The following is a 4988-nucleotide window of genomic DNA, read 5'->3' as shown; positions in this document are numbered from 1 at the left end:
ATCTATCTACTCATGCAATGTATCAACAAGGAGTTGTGGGGTTTCATGCAGGAAGCCAACATTTGACTCTTGGCTAGACAATTTGCTTTTTATATAGTTTTGACAACTACATTTCTCACACACGAGTCCACTAACACCACAACAATACTCTATCATGGAATCATTCCGTGTCCCTACGGATATGCCATCCACGACACTCACACTTATCTTGACAATTTTATGAGTAGCCATTATAGTTATCTATGAACAACATATGCTTCCAAGTAGTCCATATCCGCGGACGCGGCTATTCGAATAGATCATAACCCTGCAGGGGTGTACTTCTTCACACACGCTCTCGCCACTTATCGCTATGCGCACGTCATGCACCTCGGCAACCTTCAAGCGGAAGCCCAGCGAGGGAGTCGGCCACGACCGTTAATCACGCTAATACTTAGTCCATGTCTATCGCCTATCAGAGGGTAATCCGCACGGAAATCCGGCCGAGGTTTCCGCCACGGCCCCAAATGATGTGCGCAGGGTTCCCAAGCCCACCATCCGGGTGACACTTGGTACACCATGCCACTGCCTACCGCATCATAGCCCACCTCTAAGGTCAGCGCTACGCACGGCCTCCAGCATGACTATAAACACCAGAAACTACTTGCAACTCCTGTACCGAGTACTAGGCGAATCATAAGTCGAGCGAGGTCATATTTCAGGGCCCAGGATGTGGAAGTATCTTGTCTTGGATTACAAACACGGAACCCAGTTCCTAAGGACGGTTCCAATGAAACAACCCGCCATGTACTCCTACATAGCCTTTCACCAGTACCTTTACCAAATCAGGTTCAACACACAACCTTTACTAACTGAACACATTCTCATGATCATGTTCATCACCCAGATGACAGACCATACACAACTCTAAGCATAACATGCATAGAAGGATAAGGCACATCATGGCTCAAGCATCTACCAGGTATGCTAGGTTGCAAGGTTCATCTATTTACTGTGACAAGGACAGGTCATGCAAAGGAAGTGGGTTCAACTAACATGGTAAAAGCATTTCAAGCATTTGAACCTAATGCAATAAGTAAGAGCAGGAGAGAGAACATGGGATTTATCGGGATGATCAAAATGTTTGCTTCCCTTGTTGCTCAGCAGAGGGGTGATATCCGTCAGTCGAATAATCAGTCATATCCGGAGGGGCGGAGCCTACCGGAATAACAACAATCAATCAATATCAAACATATGCAACAAAATGATGCATGAAATGCAATGTAGCATGGTTTGAGATGACTAACACAACCTTTTGGGTGATCTTGATTTGAAATCATAATTTCAAATATCATTTGAATTATAAATTAGCAAATTCTTTTAATTGATTTGACCTGATTCTGTTTCATAACTTTGTTTTTCATGCATGAAAATAGCACCATTGGATTCCTTGAATTTTTCTAATCATTTTACATATATTATTTGTCAAATTTCGAGTTATATTCAATTTTCTATGAATTTCTAAAGTTTTAAACTTATTCTGCAATTATTTTTAAATAGAAAAGGTTTTATTGCATGAGTATGACATCAGCAGGTCAGTCTGGCCGTTGAAAGTCAAAACTGGCCAGTGGGACCCACTGGTCGGTGACTCTGGCAGTTTTTAGTTTAAGTTTAACTTAATTAACTAATTATCAGGGTTGGACCCACAGGTTAGTGCATGATTAGGTTTGAAAATAATCTTTATTTTTATTTTGCTAATCCTAATTAGCCTGGGGGCTGGCCCCACTTGCCAGTGACTCAGGGGAGTCACATCCACCGGCGGCGAGGTGGACCTCACCGGCGATGAGCCTCCGGCGACCACAGAGACGGCGGAGGGGCTCGGGATTTCCATTTTGGTGACTAAACTTCACGCGGAGGGCACCAGAAAAACGACACTTCACCCGCGACTCCATTTTTGCACGCAGCAGGGGCGAAATGGCCGGAGATGACGCCGGCGACGAGCTCGACGGCGGCCGAAGCTCGGGCATCATCGGGGGCACTACTACGGAGCTCAACACGCGCGGGGCTAGGATCCTACAGAACCTACGCAACACACTGAAGCCATTGGTGGCCTCAGAATGACCAGCCGATCACCGGAGGGCTACCAGCGACGAGGTCCTGCGGCGGATCTCGTCGGGCTCCGGTGGGATCGGGGCCTAGAGGAAGGAATCGAGGGGGAAAACTTGGGGGAAAGATTTCTGAGCCCACGAGGAGTTCAGAGGAGGCGAAAATGGGCTCGGGGATGGCGTGAGGAGGGAGAACGACGACGGCGAGCTCCGGTGACCCGAGGAGGAAGATGACGGCGTCACGGCGTTTCAGAGCTTCTCGGTGTCGAGCGACTGGTTGGAGAGCTTCAAGGGACCAAGGCAAAGCTAACGCGCAGCTCAGGTGAGAGGGAGAAGGACTGGAGCAACTGCTAGCTCGAGCTCGAGCTCGCGGTCATGGCGGCCGAGAGGGGGAGAGAGCAGGGGCGAATGGAGAGGGGATGAGCACGGGGAGGTCTTCGGGGAGCTTATCCCCTTCGCGCCAGCGCGATGCGGTGGCGAGGCAGGCACGCAGGTGCGTGGCCGCGCCAGAGGGAGCGGCGTCCTCCTCCTGGTGCCGACTGGCACAAGGAAGACGACAGGCGGCGGGGTGGGCTGGGCCTCACGTGAGCGACTTGTAAGGTTTTTCCTATTTCTTTTCTTTTCTGTTTCTGTTTTATTCTTACTGACTTTGTTTCATTTTATTTTCGGCTCCAAACTAAGTCTAAAATAGTTTGAAAAATACTAGAGTGTTAGTTGGAATATTTCCAACCACACATAAAGTTTTCAACATTTTTGGAAACTTAGAAATATTTGAAATCTAATATATAATTGATTTCAGCAGCTTTTAACTTAAATTTAAAATGCCAAAAGTATTTTCAAAATATGTTTCACCTCTGAAATCTTGTTTTCAACATTTAACAGAAAAGATGAACTTTTCTAATGGCCATTTTTGCTCATTGATTTGGCAGTACTTTGGTTTTCTTTTGAATATAGAGTTTGTTGAGGTTTTGCTTTGATTTCATTTCCTTCCTTGAGTGCAATTCAAATTCTTAAGATGCAATGGAAGAAAACATGAGCTCAAACTTGCTAAACCCTAATAGGGATCATGGATGTGACAATATCCTGAGGGTCATCCGAAGAGAATTGAACAAGATTCTCTAGGAGTTAGCACTGATGCACCTAGTCATCCTAGAAAGAAGAAGAAAGATGATATGAACCTGCACGCTAGCAACCCAGTTGCTGCTACACCTGAGAGTCCAAACGATGTCTCTGTCTCTGATGCTGAAACATAATATGGTGATGAACATGAGCCTAATTATTATATCAATACTGATGTTCATGAAGATGCTCAATCTAGCAATGAAAAGGATGTGGAGATTGAACCTGTTGATCTTGATAACCCATATCCTCAGAATAGAAGATACGATAAGAATGACTTCGCTGCTAGGAAGCACGGTAAAGAAAGGGAACCATGGGTTTAGAAACCCATGCCCTTTCCTCCCAAACCATCCAAGAAAAAGGATGATGAGGATTTTGAGCGATTTGTTGAACTGATCACACCTGTCTTTCTGCAAATGCGTTTGACAGATATGCTCCAAATGTCTCCGTATGCTAAGTACATGAAAGATATTGTGACTAATAAGAGGAAGATACCTGCGGTTGAGATTTCCACCATACTCGCTAATTATACCTTCAAGGGTAGAACTCCTAGTAAACTAGGTGATCCCGGTGTACCCACTATACCTTGCTTCATTAAAGGCAACTACGTTAGAACTGCTTTATGCGACCTTGGAGCCGTTGTTAGTGTTATGCCTCTCTCTCTTTATCGTAGACTTGAACTGGAAAAGTTGACACCCACTACAATCTCTCTGCAAATGGCTGACAAATCAACTACTTTCCCTATCGACATTTGCGAGGATGTGCCTGTTGTGGTTGCTAACGTCACTATCTTAACCGACTTTGTTATCTTGGATATTCCCGAGGACGATGCCATGGCGGTCATCCTCGGAAGACCCTTTTCAAACACTACTGGGGCTGTTATAGATTGCAACAAAGGCAATGTCACTTTCCATGTCAACGGTAATGAGCATACGGTGCACGTTCCGAAGAAACAATATCGAGTACATTGCATCAATGCTATCGAAAAGACTTCATCGATTCTTATTGGAAGCTTTGAATGCCCTATTCCTCCTGTTAAGATGAAGTATGATTTGCTTGTTGGGGAGATTCACATCCCCATTGAGGTGACCCAGTGACTATTCGAAAATTCTCCGTCTTCTTTTGCGATTCGAGAAGTTTTGTCGAGCGGATTTGATCAACCCAATTGACGGATTTCTTTCGATGACCATGAGATGGATGAATCAAGGAGTCACAAACCTCTGTTTTAAGCTTTCACCTTCAGTTGCTTAGACGAAAAATGATAGATTTAGTTTAGTTTTCCTTGTGTTCTGTTTTAGCGTCCGGTAGAAAAGTACCCCGAAAATAAAATTTCTCCGAACGTCCTGAAAATAAAGTATGATTTTTTGTCGATTTTTTGAAAAATACAGAGACGAAGATCTTGTCTGGGGGCTGCACCAGTGGGCCACAAGCCCTGGAGGTGCGGGCATGTCACGCCCAAGATGCGACCCTATCCTCAACTTGGCACGGGGGCCTCGTCAGGGATAGAAGCGCATCTCGTCGTGTTGCAAGAATGGATATCGTTACAAGTACATGTACTGAAAAGGAGAGATATATAAAGAGTTGGCTTACACTCGCCACAAGCTACATCAGAGTCACATCAGTACATTACATGGTCATCAAGAGTAAGAGCAGGGTCCGACTACGGATGAAAACAAACGAGAAAAGAAGAACGACGTCCATCCTTGCTATCCCAGGCTGCCGGCCTGGAACCCATCCTAGATCGATGAAGAAGAAGAAGAAGAAGCAACTCCAAATGAACAATCA

The sequence above is a fragment of the Hordeum vulgare genome, chromosome 1H (genome assembly GCF_904849725.1).
Source record: "Hordeum vulgare subsp. vulgare chromosome 1H, MorexV3_pseudomolecules_assembly, whole genome shotgun sequence".
NCBI lineage: Eukaryota > Viridiplantae > Streptophyta > Magnoliopsida > Poales > Poaceae > Hordeum > Hordeum vulgare.
This window is presented reverse-complemented; position numbering follows the sequence as displayed.